We start from the raw sequence: 14133 nt of genomic DNA, 5'->3' as shown, positions 1-14133 counted from the left end.
GTGTAGAGTACTGTGTACAGTCATGTACAGTCATGTGTGTACAGTAGTGTACAGTAGTGTTATAGTGGTGTGTACAGTAGTGTTACGGTGGTGTGTAGAGTACTGTGTACAGTCATATACAATAGTGTGTACAGTAGTGTTATAATGGTGTGTTCAGTAGTGTTACTGTGGTGTGTACAGTACTGTGTGTACAGTCATGTACAATAGTGTGTACAGTTGTGTTATAGTGGTGTGTACAGTAGTGTACTGTGCTGTGTTCAGTAGTGTTAGTGGTGTGTACAGTACTGTGTACAGTCATGTACAATAGTGTGTACAGTAGTGTTATAGTGGTGTGTACAGTTGTGTTATAGTGGTGTGTTCAGTAGTGTTACTGTGGTGTGTACAGTCATGTACAATAGTGTGTACAGTTGTGTTATAGTGGTGTGTACAGTAGTACTGTGGTGTGTACAGTCATACAGTTGTGTTATAGTGGTGGGTGCAGTAGTGTTATAGTGGTGTGTACAGTACTGTGTAATCATGTACAATAGTGTCTACAGTAGTGTTATAGTGGTGTGTGCAGTAGTGTTATAGTGGTGTGTACAGTACTGTGTAATCATGTACAATAGTGTCTACAGTTGTGTTATAGTGGTGTGTACAGTAGTGTTATAGTGGTGTGTTCAGTGGTGTGTCCAGTACTGTGTGTGCAGTCGTGTACATTAGTGTGCACGGTAGCGTGTGGTATGGTGCGCCTGGTTATCCCGGGGAGCCGGGGCTGTTCCCCGGGCCGCCAGGCGAGGTCAGTGTCCGGGCCGCCAGCACTCGCTCCACCCCTCCCCGTCAAACTTTCACTTTCCACCGTGTTTTCCCTTGTTGCGAGCCGGACCGGCGGCCGCTCCGAGGGGGCTTCTGTCCCGGCCAGAGAGAGGCAGAGCTGGGACCCCCCCCGCCCTCTGGTTGGTGCCGAGAGGCCAAACGCTCACAATGGAAAGTGCTTGGCGATGATTCCACTCGGCCACTCACTCACTCACTCACTCACTCACACACACACAGCGCGGCCCCGGCGTTATTTGAATTAAACCCCCCCCCCCCCATTGATAAAACGGGGGGTCGTTCCTTAATCGCTCATCTCCTCCCCGCGACCGCCCCCTCTCTCACTCCCCACGATGTCAAACTGCCCCAAACCTCGCCTGGTCTCTCTCTCCCACCGCAGGCTGCCCCTCATCCCCTTCGCCTGCCTCTGGATACCGTGCAGCAACCGTTTCGTTTGCCTTGGGACGGGCACCGGCGGCCGGGCTCCGGGCACCGGGCTGATCGGTGTGTACGGGACATCTTGCGGGGAGATCAGGGACGTGCTCACGGTAACTGCCTTCTTTTGTTCCATTTGCCTTTGCTTGGCGCTGGAGGGGAGGGGAGGACGATGATCCAGGTCTGGAGAAGGGTCTCGACCACCCCACGACCCCACCCCAGACCCCATCCCCAGACCCCATCCCCATCCCACCCCCACCCATTCCTTCTCTCCAGAGACGCCTGAGTTACTCCCAGCATTTTCTGTCCTCTCTTCCATGTCAACCAGCGTCGGCAGCTCCTTCGTACACATTGTTACACGTGTAACAACTGGAGGGGACTCATTGTTGCAAGTGACGGCCACAATGTAACCAGACAATGTAACAATGTAACCTCAACAAAGGATACATCAGCTCCCGCGCAGTGGCCAAATATTGATACAATGCTGGAGTAGCCAAATATTGATACAATGAAGACAGTGCTGGAGTAACTCAGCGGGTCAGGCGGCTACAAGGAACTGCACGTGCTAGTTTACACAAAAAGACACAAAGTGCTGGAGTAACTCTGGGTCAGGCGGCATCTGTAGAAACAAGGAAATGCAGCTGCTAATTTACACAAAAAGACACAAAGTGCTGGAGGATCTTTGTCGAGTCCAGTAGCATCAAGGAACTGCAGGTGCTGCTTTGCACAACAAGACACAAAGTGCTGGAGGAACTTAGCGAGTCAGGTAGCATCAAGGAACTGCAGGTGCTGCTTTGCACAAAAAGACACAAAGTGCTGGAGTAACAGCGGGTCAGGCGGCTTCAAGGAACTGCAGATGCTGCTTTCACTGAGATCTCCGGTTTCCTCCCAAACTCCAAAGACGTACAGGTTTGTAGGTTAATTGGCTTGGTGTAAATGTTAAAAAAATGTCCGTAATGGGTGTAGGATAGTGTTAATGTGTGGGGATCGCTGGTCGGCGCGGACACGGTGGGCCTGTTTCCCCGCTGTATCTCTAAAAAAAGATCTGACATACCGTACAAAGATACGATCAGGTCAAACTCAAGTACAATAGATAGATCAAAGGAGAAGATGCAGAGTGCAGAATATAGTTCTCAGCATTGTAGCGCAACAGTTCCAGAGGTACAAAAGCCTCTTAAACGCCACTATCATATCTGCCTCCACCATCACCCCTGGCACCCACCACTACTCTGTGTAAAACACTTGCCCCCATACATCTCCTTTAGACTTTGCCCCTCTCACCTTAAAGCTGTGCCCTCTAGTCTTTAATATTTCCACTGCTGGAGAAAAGGTTCTGACTGTCTACCCTATCTATGCCTCTCATCGTTTTATATACTTCCACCAGGTCTCTCCTCAACCTCCGACATTCCAGAGGACGCGGTCTGAGTTTTCAGCGGCAAACTTTTCCTGTCGTGTTGAGAGTTTTGTGATTTTTATTTTATGGAACCATAATCCTGACTTTGTTTCTTGAAACATTCCTGGAGGCAAAATTGCAGTGACAGGAAAGGCAAAGATAACGTGTGACAAAGTCATTTTAAATGTATCCGTTAGTTGGCATCTTTGCCCAAGTTGGGTCGGTTTGTTTTAGTGATACAGCATGGAAACAGGCCCTTCGGCCCACTGAGTCCATGCCGACCATTGATCACCCTAGTCTGAAGAAGGGTCTCGACCCGAAACGTCACCCCTTTCCTTCTCTTCCGAGATGCTGCCCGACCTACTGAGTTACTCCAGCACTTTGTGAATAAATACCTTCGATCACCCTAGTTCTATGTTATCCCACTTTCCCATCCACCTGCCACACACCAGGGGCAATTTGCAGAGGCCAATTAACTTGGTGAAAGGTTTACAGTTTAAATATTTTATGATATATATTATATATATGTCAAGTCAAGTCAAGTTTATTTGTCACATACATTTGCAGTGAAATGAAAGTGGCAACGCCTGCGGATTGTGCTAAACTACAAAACAGAATAGGAAAAAAAATGTTAACACAAAAAATAAATTAATAAATGAAACAAAGTCTATGGTAGATCGTAATTGCAGAGAATCATATTGGTATGGTCATATACAGTATCAGATGGTCAGTCAGCTGCGATGGGTTGAATGGCCAGTTTCTGTGCCCCATGACGCTAAGGGCTCACTAATACTGCCGTCTCAAGAGGGGGGATCTTATAGAAACGTACAAAATTCTTAAGGGGTTGGACAGGCTAGATGCAGGAAGATTGTTCCCGATGTTGGGGAAGTCCAGAACAAGGGGTCACGATTTAAGGATAAGGGGGGAAGTCTTTTAGGACTGAGATGAGAACGTTTTTTTTTTCCACACAGAGAGTGGTGAATCTGTGGAATTCTCTGCCACAGAAGGTAGCTGAGGCCAATTCATTGGCTATATTTAAGAGGGAGTTAGATGTGGCCAATGTGGCTAAAGGGATCAGGGGGTATGGAGAGAAGGCAGGTACGGGATACTGAGTTGGATGATCAGCCATGATCATATTGAATGGCGGTGCAGGCTCGAAGGGCCGAATGGCCTACTCCTGCACCTATTTTCTATGTTTCGATGTTTCTATGTCTCCTCTATCTCCTAGATTGAGAAGCCGAGAGCGTTCCGATGTGGGACATTTGGAGCATCTTCTCTACAGCAGAGGCACCTGGCGACTGGAGACTTTGATGGCAACCTCCACATCTGGTAACTTGCACACATCTGGTAATGTACAGCTGTCTGGTGGACTGAGATAGAGCCTCAAACCTCAGGGTCCCAAAGTCAGGGAATCATATTGCAGCTCCATAGGACTTTGGTCGGAGACTAGAACTACTATCTACCTCAATGGGGACCCTCGGACTATCCTTGATTGGACTTTGCTGGCTCTACTTTGCACTAAATGTTATTCCCTTATCATGTGCCTATACACTTCTTTCCACACAGAAGTGTTCAATACAAGGGCTCTTTAATAACTCCATTTGGGAATTAAGGCAAAAACTATTTTAGTTGCATAATGACACGTTATTTCAAAGAGTGGAAGCAAATGCTGTCCCAGGATATTAAGCAAAGAGTGATCAGTGTAGATAGACACAAAATGCTGGAGTAACTCAGCGGGACAGGACAGGCAGCCTCTCTGGAGAGAAGGAATGGGCGATGTTTCGGGTCGAGACCCTTCTTCAATAGACAATAGGTGCAGGAGTAGGCCATTCAGCTCTTCGAGCCAGCACCGCCATTCAATGTGATCATGGCTGATCATTCTCAATCAGTACCCCGTTCCTGCCTTCTCCCCATACCCCCTGACTCCGCTATCCTTAAGAGCTCTATCTAGCTCTCTCTTGAATGCATTCAGAGAATTGGCCTCCACTGCCTTCTGAGGCAGAGAATTCCATAGATTCACAACTCTCTGACTGAAAAAGTTTTTCCTCATCTCCGTTCTAAATGGCCGACCCCTTATTCTTAAATTGTGGCCCCTGGTTCTGGACTCCCCCAACATTGGGAACATGTTTCCTGCCTCTAACGTGTCCGACCCCTTAATAATCTTACACGTTTCGATAAGATCCCCTCTCATCCTTCTAAATTCCAGTGTATACAAGCCTAGCCGCTCCAGTCTTTCAACATACGACAGTCTCGCCATTCCGGGAATTAACCTAGTCAACCTACACTGCACGCCCTTCAGACTGTAAGTGATAAGAGTATCAATCTTTTACCCAGAGCAGGGGAATCCAGAGGGCATAGGTTTAAGGTGAGAAAGGAAAGATTTAATATGTATCTAAAAAAATTGTGAATTGTCCCTAGTGTGTAGATGAAATATAGAAAACATAGAAAATAGGTGCAGGAGGAGGCCATTTGGCCCTTCGAACCAGCACTGCCATTCAATGTGATCATGGCTGATCATCCACAATCAGTAACCTGTGCCTGCCTTCTCCCCATATCCCTTGATTCCAATAGAAAACATAGATAGTGCTAGTGTATTGGGTGATCGATGGTCTGTGTGGATTAGGTGGGCCGAAGGGCCTGTTTCATATCATATCATATATATACAGCCGGAAACAGGCCTTTTCGGCCCACCAAGTCCGTGCCGCCCAGCGATCCCCGCACATTAACACTATCCTACACCCACTAGGGACAATTTTTACATTTACCCAGCCAATTAACCTACATACCTGTACGTCTTTGGAGTGTGGGAGGAAACCGAAGATCTCGGAGAAAACCCACGCAGGTCACGGGGAGAACATACAAACTCCTTACAGTGCAGCACCCGTAGTCAGGATCGAACCTGAGTCTCCGGCGCTGCATTCGCTGTAAAGCAGCAACTCTACCGCTACGCTACCGTGCCGCCCTATGCTGTATCTCTAAACTAAGCCAAGTGCAATGATTGTAGTGTAGGAAGGAACTACAGATGTGCAGGGGGAAAAAAGGAACTGCAGATGCTGGTTTAAATTGATAATAGACACAAAAAGCTGGAGTAACTCAGACATCATCTCCGGAGAAAAGGAACAGGTGACGTTTCGGGTCGAGGCCCTTTTTGAAAACAATGACTATTGTGCAAGAATAGCAGTTTGTGGATGGCAAACACATTTAAATTCACGGAGAGAAGGTTAAGCCAAGTGCACCTCTTAAGTACTCTTATGTATAAAATCATGAGAGGAATAGATCAGGTGGATGCACAGAGTCTCTTGCCCAGAGCAGGGGAATCGTGGACCAGAGGACATAGGTTCAAGGTGAAGTGGAAAAGATTTAATAGGAATTTGAGGGGTAACTTTTTCCACACAAAGGGTGGTGGGTGTATGGATCGAGCTGCCAGAGGAGGTAGTTGAGGCTGGGACTATCCCAACATTTAAGAAACAGTTAAGACAGGTACATGGACAGGACAGGTTTGGAGGGATATTGACCAAGCGTAGTCAGGTGGGACTAGTGTAGATGGGACATGTTGGCTGGTGTGGGCAAGTTGGGCCGAAGGGCCTGTTTCCACACTGTGACTCGAAGTCAAAAGTCTAAAATCTAATTTAGTTTAGTGTAAGTCTAAGGAAGCTCTTGTGTCTCCTTGCAGGAACCTGGAGGCACCTGCGATTCCCCTCTACGCGGCAAAAGCACATCAGGAGATCATCAACTCCATTGATGGTGTGGGTGGACTGGGAATTGGCGAGGGTGCTCCGGAAATTGTCACTGGTAGCAGAGACGGTGAGTAGTGAAATAAACACAGACCGGACCAGAGTAAATGTGCAAGAAGGGACTGCAGATGCTGGTTTACACCGAAGATAGACGCAAAATGCTGGAGTAACTCAGCGGGGCGGGCAGCATCCCTGGAGAGAAGGAATGGGTGACGTTTCAAGTCCAGACTTTACACCTTACACTTCCTTGTGTATCTCTCTGTGTCTCCCTCGCCCCTGACTCTCAGTCCGAAGAAGGGCCTCGACCCGAAACTTCACCCGTTCCTTCTCTCCAGAGATGCTGCCTGTCCCGCTGAGTTACCCCAGCATTTTGTGGTCTATCTTCGGGACTAGGGTAAGCCGGAGAGACGGAGCGGAGAAGGCGGTGGGAGAGTGGAATCTGAGAGAGGGGCTTAGATCGGGCAGAGTTCCCCCACAGCAGAGGTGTCCAAAAACATAGCACCGGGGCCGAAGGGCCTGTGTCCGTGCTGTTCTATTTTCAAAATGGGAATGTTATGGATGGGTACTTGATGGTCAGCATGGACATGGTGGGCCGAAGGGCCTGTGTCTGTGCTGTATGACAATGTCACTTTGCCAGAATCACTTGGGTAATGGTGGAGTTTGGTGGGAAGGCGGTGAGGAGGAGGCAGGATATCCAGCTGGGCAGCTCTTTACCCTCTCCCTACAGGCACGGTCAAGGTGTGGGGACTCTCGGCAGAAGGACCTGCCCGTGGCAAACATGGAGCCCGCACATGGGGTTCACAGGAGGGACTGCTGGGCTGTCGCCTTTGGTGAGATCCTGCACACCGACCGGCACACTTTACCATGCACTCCCCCTCTCACACACACTCACACACACCCACCCACCCACACTTCCATACACACTCACTCACACACACACTCTCACTCACACACACTTCCACACACACTCACTCACACACACACACACTCACACACACACACACACACTCTCACTCACACACACTCACTCTCACACTCACTCACACACACACTCTCACACACTTCCACACACTCTCACTCACACACACACACTCCCACACACCATCACTCACACACACTCACTCACACACACTCACCCTCACACACACCCTCTCACACACACTCACCCTCACACACACCGTCACTCACACACACACTCACTCACATACACTCACCCTCACACACACTCACCCTCACACACACCCTCACTCACACACACACACACCCTCACATTCCCTCTCACACACATTTCCCCTCTCTCACACACATACTCACTTACAAGTACACTCCCCCTCTCACACACACTCACTCACACACACCCTCTCACACATGGGCACACTCCCCCCGAACACACTCCCACATACATACCCTCACACACTCTCACACTCCCTGACACACACACACACTCCCTCTCCCACACATCCCTTCTTTTACACACACACTCCCCTTCTCACACTCATTTACACACACACTCCCTCACACATATTCATTTACACACACTGCCTCTCACACACAGGCACTCTCTCACACACGCTCCCTGTCATACCAATGACATGTATGTTTGGGCTGGTGCAGGTCACGCGTGTACCCCGTGGGACCGCTGTGTGTGCGCTGGATATGATAACGGGGACATAAAGCTCTTCGACCTGCGCAACATGGAGGTGCGATGGGAGACCAGTGTCAAGAGCGGGGTAAGTTGGAGCTGAAGTCAAGACCCCAAACGCTGGAGTAACTCAGCGGGACGGGCAGCATCCCTGGAGAGGAGGAATGGGTGACGTTTCGGGTCGGGACCCTTCTTCAGACTGAGGGAGCTGACCCTGGCAGCAATGAGGGTGGGCCTGGTGGAGGCAGAGGTGATAGTGGAGTCTGAGAGGCTGTCAGATCGGCCGGGAATGGAGAGATATTTCGAGATTGGTTTAACTTGACATCATGGTTCAGCAACATTTAGGCAGGTACATGAACTTGATAGGTTTGGACCATCGTTTCTCGACCTTGTTACTCTTGCAGAACCCTTGAAGTTATTTTCACGCCTCAGGGAACCCCAACAGAAAAACTATTACATATCTTTATTCATCTATTTCTTTCTCTTTTATAAGCTTAAAGTTAAACTTGAATTTACATGATGTAACAGGGTGAAGACTTTTATTATAATACCCACTAATTTGCCTTACATGTATAATAAAATTGCGAATATGAAATTAATCACAAAAATTACTCAAAAATGCATCTACATATGATTAGCCTATTTATCACTGTTTCTCGCGGAACCCTTGGGCTCCTGGGAACCCCAGTTGAGATGCTGTTTTAGAGGGTATGGGCCAAACGCAGTTGGGTGGGAATAATGTAGATGGGGCATGTTGGGCCGAAGGGCCGGTTTCCACGCTGCAAGACTCTATGTTTGGCAGGGACATTGTGGGCCGAAGGGCCTCTTCCTGTGCTGTACTGTTCTATGTTCTGCAATCGCCCTTCACAAGGTTACACAACTCTATGACAATCTGATAACTCTCTAGCCGAGGGTTGTTGTGGCCTGTGGGATTTTATCATTAATGAGGAAGAACATCTTGGGAGCAGAAACATAGAAACCTAGAAAATAGGTGCAGGAGGAAGCCATTTGGCCCTTCGAGCCAGCACCGCCATTCATTGTGATCATGGCTGATCATCCACAATTAGTAACCCGTGCCTGCCTTCTCCCCATATCCCTTGATTCCGCTAGCCCCTAGAGCTCTATCTAACTCTCTTCTAAATTCATCCAGTGAATTTGCCTCCACTGCCTTCTGTGGCAGTGAATTCCACAAATCTCTGGGTGAAAAGGTTTTTTCTCACCTCAGTTTTAAATGGCCTCCCCTTTCTCTGCCACAGAAGGTAGTTGAGGCCAGTTCATTGGCTATATTTAAGAGGGAGTTGGATGTGGCCCTTGTGGCTAAAGGGATCAGGGGGTATGGAGAGATGGCAGGTACAGGTTACTGAGCTGGATGATCAGCCATGATCATATTGAATGGCGGTGCAGGCTCGAAGGGCCGAATGGCCTACTCCTGCACCTATTTTCTATGTTTCTATTCTTAGACTGTGGCCCCTGGTTCTGGACTCCCCCAACATTGGGATCATTTTTCCTGCATCTAGCTTGTCCAGTCCTTTTATCATTTTATACGTCTCTATAATATCCCCTCTCATCCTTTGAATACAAGCCTGGTCGTTCCAATCGTTCCTCATGTGACAGAGAAGGGAGGTAGAGGGTCACGCTGCTGAACCTTGAAGCTTAGAGAGGCCTCTGGGCTTTCTCCCTGTACAGGTGTGTTGCGTGGAGTTTGATGGGAAGGAGAGGAGTCTACATAAGCTGGTGGCGACCACGCTGGAGGGCAGGGTGCACGTCTTCAACCTGCAGGCCTTCAATGCCAACAGCGACTTGGTGTGTCAGAGTGAGAAGGTGAGGTGTGGGCAAGGATACCCTCTGACCAGCACTGCCAGGCAACAATGCGGTGACACTGTGTTCTGTACCCCCTGGTGTTTTTCCCTTCTACACTACCTGTTCTACTTGTGTACGGTTCGAGGGCGGCACGGTGGCGCAGCGGCAGAGTTGCTGCTTTACAGCGAATGCAGCGCCGGAGACTCAGGTTCGATCCTGACTATGGGTGCTGCACTGTAAGGAGTTTGTACGCTCTCCCCCTGACCTGCGTTGGTTTTTCTCCGAGATCTTCGGTTTCCTCCCACACTCCAAAGACGTACAGGTATGTAGGTTAATTGGCTGGGTAAATGTAAAAAAAAATTGTCCCTAGTGGGTGTAGGATAGTGTTGATGTGCGGGGATCGCTGGGCGGCACGGACTTGGAGGGCCGAAAAAGGCCTGTTTCCGGCTGTATATATATGATATGATATGATATGATACGGGGGAAAAAAGCAGGAACGGGGTACTGATTTTAGATGATCAGCCATGATCATATTGAATGGTGATGCTAGCTCGAGGGGCCGAATGGCCTATTCCTGCACCTATGGTTCTATGGCCCATCCAGTCTACTCCACCATTCAATCATGGCTGTGTAGGAAGATAACTGCAGATGCTGGTACAAATCGAAGGTTTCACAAAATGCAGGAGTAACTCAGCGGGTCGGGCAGCATCTCTGGAGAGAAGGAATGGGTGACGTTTCGGGTCGAGACCCTTCTTCAGACTGAATCATGGCTGATCCATCTCTCCCTCCTAACCCCATTCTCCTGCCTTCTCCCTATCACCCCTGCTGATCAAGGATCTATCAGTCTCCACCCTTTAACAATATCTATTGACTTGGCCTCTGCAGCCCTCAGTGGCAATGAGTTCCACAGCTTCACCGCCCTCTTGACTAAAGAAATTGCTCCTCAATTCTTGAGCCTGGAGGTCCCGGTTCTCAGGCTCCAGTACCTTCTTCCCGATGGTAGCAGCGTGATGAGAGCGTGGGCAGTTTTGCGGGCTTGGGAGATGCTGTCAGAGTAACCTGGGTTAAAGTGTGTATACCATTAGGCAGTCAGAACCATTTTCCCAGGCTGGGGATGTCAAAGATCAAAGGGCGTAGCTCACCCCATAGGTGTGAGGGGCAAATTTTAAAGGAGTAGGGTTGCCAACTTCCTCACTCCCAAATACGGGACAAGGTGACGTCACCGCCCCGCGCCCCACGTGACCTCACCCAGCCGGCGGCCACGTGCTCCTGCTACACCAATGGTGTGTGTGTATGAGTGTGTGTACGTGTGAGTGTGTGTGAATGTGTGAGTGTGTGTGTATATGTATGTGTGCGTATGAGTGTGTGTATGTGTGAGTGTGTGTATGTGTGAGTGTGTACGTGTGAGTGTATGTGTGTGTGCGTATGAACGTGTGTATGTGTGTGTATATGTGTGTGTGCGCGCGTGTGTATGTGTGAGTGTGTGTACGTGTGAGTGTATATGTATGTGTGCGTATGAGTGTGTGTATGTGTGAGTGTGTGTATGTGTGAGTGTGTTTGTGTGTTTATATGTGTGCGGCCGCCATTGGTGGAGCGGGAGCACGTGGCCGCTGGCTGGGTGAGGTCACGTGGGGCACGGGGCGGTGACGTCACCCTTTGTCCCGTATTCGAGAGTGAGGAAGTTGGCAACCCTACTAATACGGGACAGGGGCGGTCCCCGTACGGGACAAACTAACTTAGCCCAAAATACGGGATGTCCCGGCTAACACTGGACGGTTGGCGACCCTGTGCGTGGGGCAAGTCTGTGTTACACTCCCGTTAAGTAACCGGCGCATTTTCTTTTGTCGTTTTGCAAAGCCGTACAAATTCACAGCCTGGACGGTCAGGCACTTGCCACAGAACCGAACCATCTTTGCAACAAGCGGCGGGGCTGGCAGTCTGCATCTGTGGAGACAGTAAGTGGTCGTGTCTTTGCATTGGGTAGCAGCTAAAGGCACTGGGCATGGGGGGGGGGGGGGGGGGTGGAGAGAGAGAGCGGTCTTGGCTGGGTCTGCAATGAACGGTTTCAGTCCGAAGACAGACACAAAAAAGCTGGAGTTGCTCAGCGGGTCAGGCAGCATCTCTGGAGAGAAGAGACCGCGCCGACTAAACCTCACCCGTTCCCACCAGTTCTGCATCGTCCCACTTTCTCAATCTCTCTCATAGAAAATAGGTGCAGGAGTAGGCCATTCGGCCCTTCGAGCCTGCACCGCCATTCAATATGATCATGGCTGATCATCCAACTCAGTCTCCCGTACCTGCCTTCTCTCCATACCCCCCCCCCCCCGACCCCTTTAGCCACAAGGGCCACATCTAACTCCCTCTTAAATGTAGCCAATGAACTGGCCTCAACTACCTTCTGTGGCAGAGAATTCCACAGATTCACCACTCTCTGTGTGGAAAAAAACACAGCCTCGTCACACCAGGAGGCTGTTTACAGAGGGCCGATGAGCCCACAAACACGCACGTCTTTGGGATGTGGAAGGAAACTTACGCGGACACAAGGAGAACGTGCAAACTCCACACGCAGACAGCGCCCGAGATCAGGATCGAACCTGCACCCTCCGGCGCTGTGAGGCAGCAGCTCCACCCGCTGCGCCATTGTCCCAGGAGCTTTGGCAAATTCTACCCTCCCCTCGCCCAAGGGTCACGGTGATTTTTTGTTTACTCCGCGTGATTCGCAGCAGAGGTCTTTGACCCCAGCGAGGCAGACAGAGCAGGCGCACGCACTTTGGACCTCTCCTGTGCATCTTTTTCTTTCTCTCTCCAGCGGAAGGACTGACCACGAACGAGAGGGTAAGGATTCTGCAGGTCCCACCCTCCTGAACAGCATCTCCCTCTCCTCACAACCCATCGGGAGTCTGGACTGGAACGCTGACAAGCAAGGGCTCTGTATCTCTGCGTCTTTTGACCACAAAGTCCACATCGTCTTTGTTGCAGATCAGCAGGGCTTCTAGATGGAACAGCAGGTGACAACTAGAACAATCTTTTTTACTTGAAGCTTTTTTAGCAATCAGCAAGGGTGTTGTATGTTAAAGAGACCCCCCCCCCCGCAGAGGCACAAGGTGTCAAAAGTCACAATACTGTATTTTGTTAGCAGGAGTTTACACTGTAACAGCATTGAGACGAACTGTATCTTTCAATGCAAAGACTTGTCATCTCATTGTCACGTTGGGACCTTGGTTTAATAAAGAAACTGTGAACACTAAACTGTGGTGCGTTTAGTCCTGGATGCAAAACTGCACACAAGTGTTCACTTCTCATATGTAGCAGTTAAACAAAGTAAATCTTTGGACAGCACAGTGGCACAGCGGTAGAGTTGCTGCATATCACCTATCACCAGCCCAAACAAACACTGTCTTTGGTATTTGTTTATTTGTAACTTGTTCTGACATACAGTGAAAAATGTACAGTGGGGCAGCACAGCGGCAGTTGTTGGCTTGCAGCGCCAGAGACCCGGGTTCGATCCTGACGATGGACGCTGTCTATACCAAGCTTGTCCCTTCTCTCTGTGACCGCGTGGGTATTCTCTGGTTTCGAGGTTAATTGGCATATATGTTTCTAGGTTAATTGGCTTTGGTAAAATTGTCAAATGATCCCTAGTGTTTAGGATAGTGCTAGTGATCGGGGTGGACTCTGTGGGCCTGTTTACGTGCTGTATCTCTAAAATAAAGTGCTGTTTTACGGGCCTTTTAATGCAATAACAGATTGACACAAATTGCTAAAGTAACACAGCGGGTCAGTCAGGCAGCAGCTCTGGAGAAAAAGGATAGGTGACGTTTCGGGCACCTTCTTCTGACAAGAGCAAGATTGTAGTTCTGGCATCATTCAATCTGATTGTTAATCGGTTTAGAGTTAAGCCGGATGTGGTAATAAATGCGGGAAATAATGGTTAAAAAGTTAAACGGTACTGTGTGAAGTGAAAGAACAAAAGTGTGAAGATGAAATAACAAAACTCGTAAGTTATCTCAATCTTGCATCCTTGTCATTGCAGTGATTCCTTCCTTTAATTTTAAATTTTCAGCCAGTGAATATAATATTCTGCAAGCTATCCTAATCACTGGCATTACCCAGTGGGAAACTTCTTCACCCAGGGTTGTGAATCTGTGGAATTCTCTGCTACAGATGTGATGATTATAGAAGGCAGTGGAGGCCAATTCACTGGATGTTTTCAAGAGTTAGATTTAGCTCTTCGGGCCAAAGGGATCAAGGGATATGGGGAAAAAGCAGGAACAGGGTACTGATTTCAGATGCTCAGCCGTGATCGTATTGAATGACGGTGCTGGGCTCGAAGGGCCTAC

The 14133-nt window shown here is 49.1% G+C and overlaps 1 pseudogene across 1 annotated transcript; it reads left to right on the top strand.

The window, feature by feature from the left end:
• Positions 1-1024: 1024 nt before the first annotated feature.
• LOC144611774 (dynein axonemal assembly factor 10-like) lies at positions 1025-13004 on the top strand (annotated as a pseudogene). Its single transcript, XR_013549576.1, has 8 exons — positions 1025-1337; positions 3846-3946; positions 6291-6421; positions 7079-7181; positions 7966-8081; positions 9680-9814; positions 11651-11748; positions 12603-13004. The product of XR_013549576.1 is annotated as a dynein axonemal assembly factor 10-like (transcript).
• The last annotated feature ends 1129 nt before the right edge of the window (positions 13005-14133 follow it).

Source organism: Rhinoraja longicauda, chromosome 41, assembly GCF_053455715.1.
Source record: "Rhinoraja longicauda isolate Sanriku21f chromosome 41, sRhiLon1.1, whole genome shotgun sequence".
Classification (NCBI taxonomy): Eukaryota; Metazoa; Chordata; class Chondrichthyes; order Rajiformes; family Arhynchobatidae; genus Rhinoraja; species Rhinoraja longicauda.
Note: the sequence above shows the minus strand (reverse complement) of the source record. Positions and strands in the feature narration are given on the sequence as shown.